The sequence below is a fragment of the Lonchura striata genome, chromosome 5 (genome assembly GCF_050655825.1).
Source record: "Lonchura striata isolate lonStrDom1 chromosome 5, ASM5065582v1, whole genome shotgun sequence".
Classification (NCBI taxonomy): Eukaryota; Metazoa; Chordata; class Aves; order Passeriformes; family Estrildidae; genus Lonchura; species Lonchura striata.
Window position 1 is genome coordinate 7,983,985 of NC_140707.1, and position 13,611 is coordinate 7,997,595.

Genomic DNA, 13,611 nt, shown 5'->3' on the forward strand with positions numbered 1-13,611 from the left:
CAGATACTCCCAGCCTTCATCTTCGCAGATGCTGCAGACGCCGTTGGTATCGGTGAGTGCTGCTGCACCAGAGCTGCAGCCACAACAGATAACTCCACTCTACAGGCAAGTACCCACTGAATTTACAGCTTTGCAGAGCGCAAAAGTGGACTGGCAGGACATTCGAGCAGAGTTGGAGAAAGAGAAAGGTTTATTGCAGGGCTCAGGAAATATAATGATGCCAGTGAACTATGACACTCAGGGCCAAAACCCTAGATGGGAACGCCTGGACCGTGGAGCAATCAAAGATTTAGCTAAGGCCATTCAGGACAATGGGTTGTCATCACCATATTTCAAGCAGATGTTAAAAAGCATTTTTGGCATGTATGATTTAACACCATACGATCCTAAATATCTTGCAACATCAGTTCTTACAGACACCCAAGCTCTTGTGTGGCAGAAGGTGTGGAGGAGATCCCTGGAGGAGCTGAGAGTCAGATACCAGGGCGGGCCGAATGCAAACCTCACCATGGTGCAGCTTGCTGGTGATCCTCCTGAGGACGATCCAACTCAACAGGCAGTGAAACTCCTGCATCACGTGCTCAGCGACACCAAAGAGGCAGCACGGAGGGCAATTCTTCAAATTGCTCCAGCGGGGATCCAGGACACCATCTACCCTGAGATCAAACAGGGTCCTTTGGAGCCGTTTTCTTCATTCATGGATTGTCTTTCTCAGGCGGTGGAGCCGCAGGTGACCGAGGAGGGAGTGAAACCACACCTGCTCAAAAGCCTCTTGTTCTCCAATGCCAATCCGGAGTGCAGACGGATCATCAGCATGATGCCACACCAGGCCACCTTGGCAGACATGATCGAGGCGTGCAGCAAGGTGGGGACACCACAACATGTTGCTTCCATCATGGAGAAACACTTGGGGGATCGAATTGAAAAACGTGTTAGGGAAGCTCTTGCAAATTATACAAAGGGCAACTCCAATGCAGAGACGGTGCTTTGGGTGTGGGACACAAAGACATATTAAAAGGAACTGCCCACAACTTGCAAAGCCCAACGAGCCACCAGACCTTTGCCCTCGATGCAGGAGAGGGAAACATCTCGCAAGTGAGTGTCACTCACAGACAGATGTGGATGGGAAACTTCTTCCTATTCTGGGAAACGGGAAAAAGAGCGCGAATCAACGCCAGCGCGCTCAGACACAAATCCTGGAAGTGACACAGAACCAGCAGGAACAATCCTCGGGGAGCAACAAACAGAACCCCTCAGCAGAGCAATTTCCAAAATCCCCAGCGACCCAGACTTGGTACCACCCGGATTCCAATGTGTCTTACCAACCTCCAAACTGTTGTGTCTTTTGGACAATAGCCATGCAGTGATACCTACAGGTGTCACAGGGACTTCTTGGAAAAGACAGGATTTTTTAATAATGGCCAGGGACAGGAGCAGTATCCTTGGACTTGTTGTTTATCCATCTTTGATTTCAGCAAACCGTAATGAGGAGTTGATGGTCATGGCAAAAGCCTTGCAACCACCTCTGACAATTCCACAAAACACACCGATTGCTCAAGCTATGGCTCTGCCATCTCATCCAGAAAGGCAAGCCATGCCGGTGTTCAACAAACGGGATTCTTTTCCTGGTGATCAAGCAGAAGTGCATGCATCTTGGGTGAAACATTTGAGCCGAGATCGGCCCATTGTTACTTGTCAGTTGACTTGTAACGAAAAGACAATTGCTATTACAGGGATGCTTGACACAGGAGCGGATGTTACAGTTATTTCATACATTTTTTGGCCTCAGGAATGGGACTTGGTTGCACCTTTGGGTTCTCTCACGGGCATAGGGGGGAGTTCCCTGTGCCATGCAGAGTGAGAATGCAATTGTTGTCACAGGTCCGGGAAAAAAGACAGCAGTTATGAGTCCTTTCATCGTGCAAAAGCCCATCACAGTATGGGGAAGGGACCTTTTGGCACAATGGGGGCTGGAATTAGAACTGGATTTTTAACAGGGGTCACTGTGGCACTCGCCACTTTGAAACTGACCTGGAAAACAAATGATCCTGTTTGGGTGGATCAGTGGCCCCTGGAGCAGAAAAAATTGAGTGCATTGAAAAAGTTGGTCCAAGAACAGCTGCAGAAGGGACACATCAAACCAACAAACAGCCCATGGAATTCCCCAGTGTTTGTCATTCGCAAGAAAACTTCAGGGTCTTGGAGACTGCTTCATGATCTCAGGAAAATCAACGAGGTCATCGAGGACATGGGGCCACTGCAGCTTGGGCTTCCATCTCTCTCGATGATCCCGAGGGACTGGTCGCTTGTGATCATTGATCTCAAGGACTGTTTTTTCAGCATTCAACTTCATCCAGATGATGCTCCACGCTTTGCGTTTTCTGTCCCAAGCATCAACAGAGAAGAACCTTTGCAGAGATACCATTGGACGGTTCTTCCTCAGGGACTCAAAAATTCTCCAAGCATTTGCCAATGGTACGTGGCCCAAGCTTTGCATCCAGCACGAGAAAAACATCCAAAACCAAAAATTATCCATTATATGGATGATTTGCTCATTGCAGCACCAACAAAACAGGAGGTGCAAGAGGTTCGTGACTCTGTGATTGCGCAGGTACAAAAAGCAGGACTGGAAATTAGTACACCAAAAATACAGGAAATTGCACCTTGGAAATACCTGGGATGGTGTCCTGGGTTGTAAGATAAGCTTGTATTCTATTTTCCATCTGTTGGAGGTTGGGCAGGTTTGTTATCTCTCAAGAACAATGCTTTGCTCGAAGAGGTAATGGTTTCTTAATGGGCCATTGACTGATTCAATGCAGGGCTGGTAACGTAACACCATCCCATTGTGAGGTGCTCCACCCAGAGGGGGAAGCCAAGCACTCTTTTATTGGATATAAGGGGTACCTTTTGGGGGACAGAGCAGCTCTCTTTTTGCGGGATTTCCCAGAGAAGCGTCTCCTTCGGCAGGATTCCCAGAGAAGCGGCCGGAGCGCGGTGAGGTGGCGGCGACGGAGCTCGGAGGCAACCCCGGCGCAGAGGAAGACCGGCCCCACTGCCACCAGATCTTCAGAGGAAAACTATACCCTTCTAAAGATCACCACTTCAGCTGCAATTCATCAGCCACTGCAAGAGGAGCGGCTATCATTTCAACCGGACTGCTACCAACACCCCGAATCCTCAGGTTGTGGACTTTATCACAAGTTTTGTTTGTACCAATTGCATTTGCCTTTTTAAATTGTTATCTAGTTTTCTCCTAGTAAAGAATTGTTACTCCCATTCCCATATCTTTGCCTGAGAGCCTTTTAATTTAAAAATCCTAGTAATTCGGAGGGAGGCGGTTTACCTTCTCCATTGCACAGGAGGCTTTTGCCCTCCTTCACAGACTCCTGTCTTGTCAAACCAAGACAGATTTTGGCGCATTAATGTAGGGCTCGAGGGCATTGAGAGGGAAAAAGGATTAACAATTCTTAAGTAATTTGGTTTTTTGTTGTGTGAAAAAACATCTTAAGCATCACCCTGTGGTCTAGTTTACCTTGGTTTGGGTGGCATGTGATCGTAGCTATACTTTTCCCATTTGCAGACCCCTATCTAAAAATGGGTCCTATAACTAAGGCTACTGTGTCTGTTATCAAGTTTGGCTTCTGGGTTAATTGGGTGAGGAATTCATGGATCTTTAATTTCCTCTGGAAGGCAGGTACATGGATTCATAGCTATCACACACTAACTGTATGTTTTTGGGGTTACTTTAACAACGGTACCTACTGCGAGGAAATAGCACCTGGGCAAACTTTCTCCCAACCTTTTAACCATCTTTTTGGGTCTGCTCCACCAGTTCTCAAAGGGTTAAGATCCTCTCTAAGTGCTAATGATACCATACAATGGGTGGTGTTGTTGATAGGCCTGTTATATTTAGCACTCAGAGATAAGGGAAGATTAACCTGGATAACTACCCTCACACCTACACCAGAGGCTAGGGATGCTCCTGCAGAACCTGACACTGCCTCAGAGAATCGAGATGCTGCTGCTCCAGAGCCTGACCTTGCCCCACAGCCCACCTCAGAAATGAACCACCCAGATTGGGTGAGGGTTCTGGTTAAGGAGATACGAGAGATGCTGAAGGAGTGCATTTCCCAAGCTGGTGAGAAACAGGCCCTTTGCCTTGAGGAGGGACAGTCTAATAGCACAGCTGTGGAACCCACTAATGTTACAACTGTCCAGGTTCCAGCTGAACCACAAAGGCAGTCACAGCCAGCAGCAGTTGCCCCGGTAGAAACAAGGAAGTCTAAGGTGAAAGCAGAGCACCCTGCAGATAGGGACAGGAATGGAGGAACCTCACAACCCACAGGGGAGCCAGAGATTGCTATCATCACCGAGTCCCTGACGTACGAAAGTCTTCGTAATCTGCATAAAGACATTGTGCGACGAGGGCGTGAGGCTTATACTATTTGGTTACTCCGGGTTTGGGATCTTATGGGTACAGGCGTGCAGCTGGACGGTGGTGAGGCAAGGAACTTGGGACCCTTGACCCAGGACTCGGGTATAAATCAGGTTTTTGTAAGGGAACCAGGGTCCCTTTCTCTCTGGGAGCGGCTCTTAATGAGTGTCAGGGAGAGGTTTGTCCACAGAGAGAGAATGCAAGAGCACCATCATAGAATGCGCTGGAAGACCCTCGAGGAAGGGATCCAACAGCTGAGGGAAGTGGCAGTATTGGAGGTACTCTTTGGGAGGGATGGACGACACAATAATGACCCCGACAAGGTCAGGTGTACGGGACAAATGCTGTGGAGTCTGGCAAATCTGGGGCCATCTCAATACACCACCTTCATTGCAACAATCAATGCTGACGCTCACCGGGAGACAGTGGGCTCTGTTGCCAACAAACTTAGGAATTATGAGAGTATGATTAATGGCCCAATGCAGGCTCATATCTCAGCTGTGATTAAGGAGTTTAAAGAGGAGATGAGAGAGGAGATAAGGAAGGTTAATACAGCACCCGTGAGAGTCACAGGCCCCAGAATCAGCGCCCAACAATCCCCAGCTAGAGAGAGAGGGTACACCCCAAGGGCTAATCTGTGGTTCTTCCTGCGTGACCATGGGGAAGACATGGGGAGGTGGGATGGGAAACCCACTTCTGTCCTGGCAGCATGGGTCCGTCAACTTAAGGAGGGAAACTCTAACCGGGGGAGTTCCACCAAAGTGAAGGTAGCCTCAACCTCCCGTGACCAAGCTTGTGGGTACGATCTGTCAGACCCCCTTGAAGGGACCTCTAGTATGTATGCCCAGGAAAGGAATGATAACCAGTGTTAGAGGGGCCCTATCTCTAGCCAGGGAGAGGCACGGGAAAACCAGATCTTCTGGACAGTGTGGATCCGATGGCCTGGCACATCAGAGCCACAAAAATATGATGCTTTAGTTGATACTGGTGCACAGTGTACTCTGATACCATCGGGACACGTGGGGGCAGAGCCTGTTTCCATTGCTGGTGTGACAGGGGGATCACAACAATTGACTCTGGTGGAAGCCGAGGTGAGCCTGACTGGGAAGGAGTGGAAGAAACATCCTATAGTGACTGGCCCAGATGCTCCGTGTATCCTAGGCATAGACTTCCTCCGGAACGGATATTACAAAGACCCAAAGGGACTCAGGTGGGCTTTTGGAATAGCCGCTGTAGAGGCAGAAGACATTAAGCAATTGAACGCCTTGCCTGGACTGTCAGAAAACCCCTCTGCAGTAGGACTCCTAAGGGTGGAAGAGCAACGAGTGCCAATTACGACCTCGACAGTGCACCACCGGCAGTATCGGACGGATCGAGATGCCGTGATCCCCATCCACAAAATGATTCGGGAGCTGGAGAGCCAAGGGGTGGTCAGCAAAACCCACTCACCCTTCAACAGCCCCATCTGGCCTGTGCGCAAATCTGACAAAGAATGGAGATTGACTGTGGACTATCGTGGCTTAAATGAAGTGACTCCACCGCTGAGTGCTGCTGTGCCAGACATGCTGGAACTCCAGTACGAGCTGAAGTCCAAGGCAGCAAAGTGGTATGCCACCATTGATATTGCTAATGCGTTTTTCTCCATTCCTCTGGCAGCAGAATGCATGCCTCAGTTCTCTTTCACCTGGAGGGGCGTGCAGTACACCTGGAACCGACTGCCCCAGGGGTGGAAACACAGCCCCACCATCTGCCATGGACTGATCCAGGCTGCACTAGAAAAGGGTGAGGCTCAAGAACACCTGCAGTACATCGATGGCATCGTTGTGTGGGGGAGCACAGCAGCAGAAGTGTTTGAGAAAGGTGAGAGGATCATCCAGATACTACTAGAAGCTGGCTTTGCCATCAAGAAGAGCAAAGTCAAGGGACCTGCCCGAGAGATCCAGTTCCTGGGAGTGAAATGGCAAGATGGACGGCGCCAGATTCCCACTGAGGTCATCAACAAGATCACAGCTATGTCCCCACCAACCAGCAAAAAGGAAACACAAGCTTTCCTGGGTGCCATAGGTTTCTGGAGAATGCACATTCCTGAGTATAGCCAGATTGTGAGCCCTCTTTATCTGGTTACCCGAAAGAAGAATGATTTCCACTGGGGCCCTGAGCAGCAACAAGCCTTCACCCAGATCAAGCAGGAGATCGCTCATGCTGTAGCCCTTGGCCCAGTCAGAACGGGACCAGAGGTCAAGAATGTGTTCTATTCTGCAGCCGGGAACCATGGGTTGTCTTGGAGCCTTTGGCAGAAAGTGCCTGGGGAGACTCGAGGCTGACCACTGGGATTCTGGAGCCGAAGTTACAGAGGGTCTGAAGCTAACTACACTCCCACAGAGAAGGAAATCTTGGCTGCCTTTGAAGGAGTTCAAGCCGCCTTGGAGGTAATTGGCACAGAAGCACAACTCCTCCTGGCACCCCGACTACCGGTGCTGGGGTGGATGTTTAAAGGAAAGGTTCCCTCCACCCACCATGCCACTGACGCCACATGGAGCAAATGGATTGCCCTCATCACTCAACGCGCCCGTATTGGAAACCTGAATCGCCCTGGGATTTTGGAGATAATTACGAACTGGCCAGAAGGTGAAAACTTTGGTCTCACTGATGATGAGGAGCAGGTACAAGTGGCAAGGGCTGAAGAAGCTCCACCATACAACCAACTACCAGCAGAGGAGACCTGCTACGCTCTTTTCACTGACGGTTCCTGTCGCATTGTAGGGATGAACCGGAAGTGGAAAGCAGCCGTATGGAGCCCCACACGCCAAGTTGCACAAGCTACCGAAGGAGAAGGTGGATCGAGCCAACTCGCTGAACTCAAGGCCGTTCAGCTGTCCCTGGACATTGCTGAAAGGGAGAAGTGGCCAAAGCTCTACCTTTATACCAATTCATGGATGGTAGCCAATGCTCTGTGGGGCTGGCTGGAAAGGTGGAGGAAGGCCAACTGGCAACGTAGAGGAAAGCCAATCTGGGCTGCTGATATATGGAAAGACATTGCCTCTCGGGTGGAAAAGCTAGCGGTGAAAGTCCGTCATGTAGATGCCCATGTCTCCAAAAGTCGGGCTAATGAGGAGCACCAAAACAACTAGCAGGTAGATCAGGCAGCAGGAATAGAGGTGTCAAAGATAGACTTAGATTGGCACCATAAGGGGGAGTTGTTCCTGGCTCGATGGGCTCATGATGCCTCAGGTCATCAGGGCAGAGATGCCACCTACAAGTGGGCACGAGACCGAGGGGTGGATCTAACCATGGACAGTGTTTCCCAGGTTATCCATGACTGTGAGACGTATACTGCCATCAAACAGGCCAAGAGAGTGAAGCCCCTATGGTATGGTGGGCGGTGGTCCAAGTACAAGTATGGGAAAGCCTGGAAGATTGACTACATCACACTGCCCCAGACACGCCAAGGCAAGCGCTACGTGCTAACCATGGTGGAAGCCACCACTGGATGGCTGGAGACTTTCCCTGTACCTCATGCCACTGCCCGGAACACCATCTTAGGCTTGGAAAAGCAAGTCCTGTGGAGACACGGCATACCTGAGAGAATTGAGTCTGACAACAGCACCCATTTCAAGAACAGCCTTATCAACACCTGGGCCAGAGAACATGGTATCGAATGGATATATCATATTCCCTATCATGCTCCAGCTGCCGGCAAAGTTGAACGGTGCAACGGACTCCTTAAGACTACCCTGAAGGCACTTGGTGGGGGAACATTTAGAAACTGGGAAATTAACCTGGCAAAAGCAACCTGGATGGTCAACACCCAAGGGTCCATCAATCGAGCTGGTCCTGCCCAGTCAGAACCCTTACACACCGTAGATGGAGATAAGGTCCCTGTAGTACATATGAAAGGTCTTTTAGGGAAAACTGTTTGGATTAATCCCACCTCAGGCAAAGACCAACCCATTCGTGGGATTGTCTTTGCTCAAGGACCTGGTTACACTTGGTGGGTAATGCAGAAAGATGGGGAGACCCGCTGTGTACCACAGGGAAAACTTGTTCTTAAGTGAGAACTGGGTGTAAGATTTCATGGTGTGCAGATGGAAATAGAATAAGGGGTGGATAATGTCCTGGGTTGTAAAATAAGCTTGTATTCTATTTGCCATCTGTTGAAGGTTGGGCAGGTTTGTTATCTCTCCCAAAGACAATGGTTTGCCCCGTAGAGGCAATGGTTTGTTTATACACTATTGATTGACTCACTGCAGGGCTGGTAAATGTAACACCATCCCATTGTGAGGGGTTCCACCCAGAGGGGGAGGCTAAGCACTTCTTTATGGTATAAGGGGGTACCTTTTTGGGGACAGAGCAGCTCTTTACTTTGGGGGATTGCCAGAGAAGCAGCTCTTTTCGGCGGCACTCGCAGCGAAGCAGCCGGAGCATGGTGAGGCAGCGGCGGCAGAGCTCAGCGGCAACCCCGGCTCAAAGGAAGACCGGCCCCACTGCCACCAGATCTTCAGAGGAAAACTATACCCTTCTAAAGATCACCACTTCAGCTGCAGTTCATCAGCCACTGCAAGGGGAGCAATCGTCCCAGCAGGACTGCTACTGGCACCCCGAATCCTCAGGTTGTGGACTTTTTCACTGGTTTTGTTTGTACCGATTGCATTTGCCTTTTTTTTTTAAATTGTTATCTAGTTTTCTCCTAATAAAGAATTGTTACTCCCATTCCCATATCTTTGCCTGAGAGCCTTTTAATTTAAAACTCCTAGTAATTCGGAGGGAGGGGGTTTACCTTCTCCATTGCACAGGAGGCTTTAACCCTCCTTCGCAGACTCCTGTCTTGTCGAACTAAGACAAAAACTATCAAAATATTGAAGCTATGTAGCAAATTCTAAAGGTCACATTATAGCTTTTTAATGAGTTTCTAAGCCTAAAGCAAATGGCATATAATAAACAGCAGATATAGAGTATTCACAGTTTAATAAGGAACCTCAGATGCCCATGATGTTGGTACTGAGTGGCCACTAAATTGCCAGAAGTTCATTATGCATTTGGCACAGGATGGCACACTAGCAAGTCTGGCAGTGAGCATTTCAACTCCTTTGCTGATACTCCTCAGCCCTGTTATTCCTAGTTGATCATGCACAGTCATTTCTATTGTAAAACTTTGGATTTGTGCAAATAGCTGAGTTTTGGTCCTCCTGTATAACTAAAACTATCTGGGCTACAAATACTCTTCTCGGACAGGCTTTCAAAGCTCTATTTCCTGCACTGAGGTACTAAATTTTTATTTTATGTCTTGTCTTCAGAGATGGGGATCTCTAGTAATTCAGAGACAAATCTGTATATCCAGAAGACTTTATTAAAATGAACTCTGGAAGTGTGAACTTTTTATACTGGCAGGAAATTTTTGGCATCCGTGTGGTTTCATTGGGCTGAAACTGTGCCCATGCTGGAGTCAGAATTCAGCCACAATCGCACTTGGTGGTGCAAGTCAACTCCTCTCAGCTCTGAGCTGCTTCATCTCTATAGTACATTCTGTCTTGGTTCCATTAAGAATTTTCTGGAAACATTTTCTCCATCAACAAGATATTTGAGATTACAAAATTCAGTTTCATATTGAAGCACATTCTAAACTGCAAAACTGTGGGAATGTGACTAGGAAATTCTTCAGCCTGTGGGAAAAAAAAAAAAAAACCAAGAAGCACAATTGTGCTGGTTTGTTAGTTTATAAATTACATTCAACATGACTCAGAAAAATAAAAGGCAATATATGTGGTCAAAATTCAGTAGTCAAATATAACACAGAAATTGGGACAAGGTATAACATGCCAGTTTTTGCTGGTGGTGCATTCTTCATTTCTATTTCTCTCACATCTTTGAAAAACATTCATTAACTGTTCAACTTTTCATTACTCAAAACTCTTCCCAAAAGCTTGCTGTCAGGCATCTGCATGCCTTTTAGGTGAAAGTGCATCCATCTGAGTGCACCCATGAGAACACAGACTGAAAGGCAGTTCTTTTTATCAAATTTAGTGAGCTATGGCAGATAGCTACTTAACCTGTCTGACTGTATAATATCAATTAAAATAATTAAAGGATCACTGCTCCATTGCACTAGAGACTCTAGATTGATATGCATAAGTGCACACTTGGAGCAAGGTTCAGGATACTACTATATCAAATATTGTTTAGATTTACTTCCATCCATATTTTCATTGGCCTTTTTTTGTCAATATAAATGTTGTTACTTGATCACAATTAATTTGTTTAGCTAATTACTCATGATTATGCCATTGCTAGGGAAATTTAAATATTAAAGGGATTTTTCTGTCTTAGAAATCTGTTTCTAAAATACCCCCTCTAATCAAGCAGCAATTATGTTACTCCCCACTAAAACCATGAGCATGTTGACCCAGCTAGTCATGTTCTGGAAAATACAAAGAGAAAAAAATACATAGCAACAGTGACTACTCCATAGAAACAACAGGAACAAAAGGAAATCCACAGAAACATTTTAAAAGCCAGCATTTGGTCATTTCACTGCCATGGGTTTTATCACTTCAGCGAAAGAGATTCTTGAAAAAAAAAAAAATTAAAGAAACAGTTCAGTTCTGACTGAAAGAATAAATACATTGTTTGTATAAAAATGTTTAAAACTATTTAATTTTTTTTAGAAAGCTTAACACTGATAACAGATTGAGAAACTGGCCAGTGATAAGTTCTGAAAGAAACAAAGAGGCACAGAGCTCATTACTGGCTCCCAATTGAGACTACAGAACAGCAGCAGACATTTCAGGGTAATTAACTGCCCAGAAATTATCTTCAGGAAATTCCTAAGTAATGCTAACATATGGGGGAACACACTTATAATTGCTGAGTTTCACTTCCACTCTTCTTCCAATAAGAAGATACAGGACTCCTTGGAGCAAAGTCATGCATTGCAAAAGCATCCTACAGTTGCAAAAGGCTGTTTCTTGTTTCTAGGCTCCTGTGCTGATTTTGTTACCTCATTTCTCCCCCTGCTTCATCTGTTAGTTATCTTTCCTGTTTTCAAGTCTTAAACTTTTATGTTCCCCAATCAGCTCATTTCTCTTCCTTCTTCCTTTACTTTCACCTGCTTTTAACCATATCATGGATTTTCCTTATGCTGTCCCCAACCTCTTCCATATGCTAATCTTAGCTTTATTCCCCAGTCCCCAAGGAATCATAAGAAACTCTTTATATTGTGGATAAAGAGTCTTCAGTCAGCATAGTGGGAAAGTCAGAGGAAACCTGAAGACTAAAATATCCGCAAATGCTATTAATAGCCCTGACAACCCTGCACAACATTTATAAACCACAATTATATCTCAACATTAAAAATTTGTCCAAGATATCCCCAATTGCAAAAGTTGTAGTCTGCATGAAGTATCAAATAAATTTCACTATCAGCTATTACTTATGTTGCCCTTATATGTGGAGCCAGCTGGAAAGAAAAGTGTTTAATTACTATATTTCTTTCTTAGTCAAGGTAGTTCCAAGATATTCTATCAAGCTTGATACTTGCTGTGTAGCTTGCATACACTCAACCACTTTCTCCTCAAACATTCCTCCTGTCTTATGTTGTCTACTGTATTCAATTTCTGTTCTCCCTTACAATGTGTTACCATGTTATGCAGTGCTTCTTAAGGAATCCATACATCTTCTTTTAATAAAATACAAATTTTCTGCTGTTAATTGTGGTTATCAGCACGTTATGGCTTAAAGCATAATGCTTCTGGCTCGTGTCCATTCCAGATAGAATAATTTTAAGTAGTCCACTAACTGCATTACATTTCTTAACTCTGCTTTTAATTTTCATAAAAAATAGTAAAAGAATAATTCTATCTTGCAAGTTTTCTATAGTTAAATAGCCAGTTGTCTATAAAATTTCCTATCACTCAGTGCAGTATCATTATATGCCTCTCAAAGATAAGCTGAAACTAAGCTCTAGTAGACTGATTCGAAAATCATATATTTTCTATTTATTCAAGCACATATCACTTGATTAGAGACTACCCAAGACAGAGGCTGGACTTATTTTTATGTATCCCCAGAAAATACAAGATGCATGCTTCCATACACTCTTATTGTAGAAATTATTTTTTTTTCAAGCATATCAAACTTAAGTATTTTCATTTGTATAAACACTTTGGCATGTGCCCTTAAACACACATTCAAGAGAGGTTATATCAAGAGGGTTGTCCTTTTTCTTTTTGTTTTTTACATAGAAGTCATAAAACCATTCAGAATTTCTCTGTTTCTGTTACTATATTTTTTGCATGCTCTTGTCTCTAAAGAGAGGAAAATGACAGAAACATGGAACTCTGCCACTTTGGCTTAAAACTTAGATTTCATTCTCAAATGAATATTAAATTTGCCAATGATACTGAGCATGGAACAGTTATCGACTTCCTCAAAGGCAGAGAGGCCCCACAGAGAGACCTCAACAAATTGGAGATGGCCAAGCAGCAGCTGTATGAAGGCTAACAAGGGAAAGTGCCGGATTCTGCACCTGAAACAGGGCAAGCCTGAGGTGTGTACAAACAGGGGAATGAGATGCTGGGGAGCAGTGCTCTGGAAAGGGACTTAGGGTTCCTGGTCAATGGCAAGTTGAACCTTAGCCAGCTGTGCCCTGGCAGCCAGGAGGTCCAACCCTGTCCTGGGGGCATCAGGCACAGCATCGCCAGCCAGGCAAGGGAGGGGATTGTCCTGCTCTGCTCTGCTCTGGGGCAGCCTCACCTCGAGTGCTGGGGGCAGTGTGGGTGCCACCATATAAAAAAGATATTGAGCTATTAGAGAGGAACCAAAGGAGGGCAATAAAGATGGTGAAGGGCATTGAGGGCAAGCTGCATGATGGGCAGCTGAGGTCACTTCATCAATTCAGCCTGGAGAAGAGGAAACTGCAAGACCTCAGTCAGGAGGAGAGGAGAGGCAGGCACTGATCCCTTCTCTCTAGTGACCAGTGACAGGACCTGAGAGAATGGCCTGAAGTTGTGTCAGGGGAGATTTAGGCCGAATATTAGGAAAAGCTTCTTCACCCAAAGAGTGGTTGGACACTGGAGTGGGCTCCCCAAGGAAATGTTCACAGCACCAAGCAGGACAGAGTTCAAGTGTTTGCACAATTCTCTCAGGACACAGTGTGACTCTTGGGATGTTCTGTGCAGGGC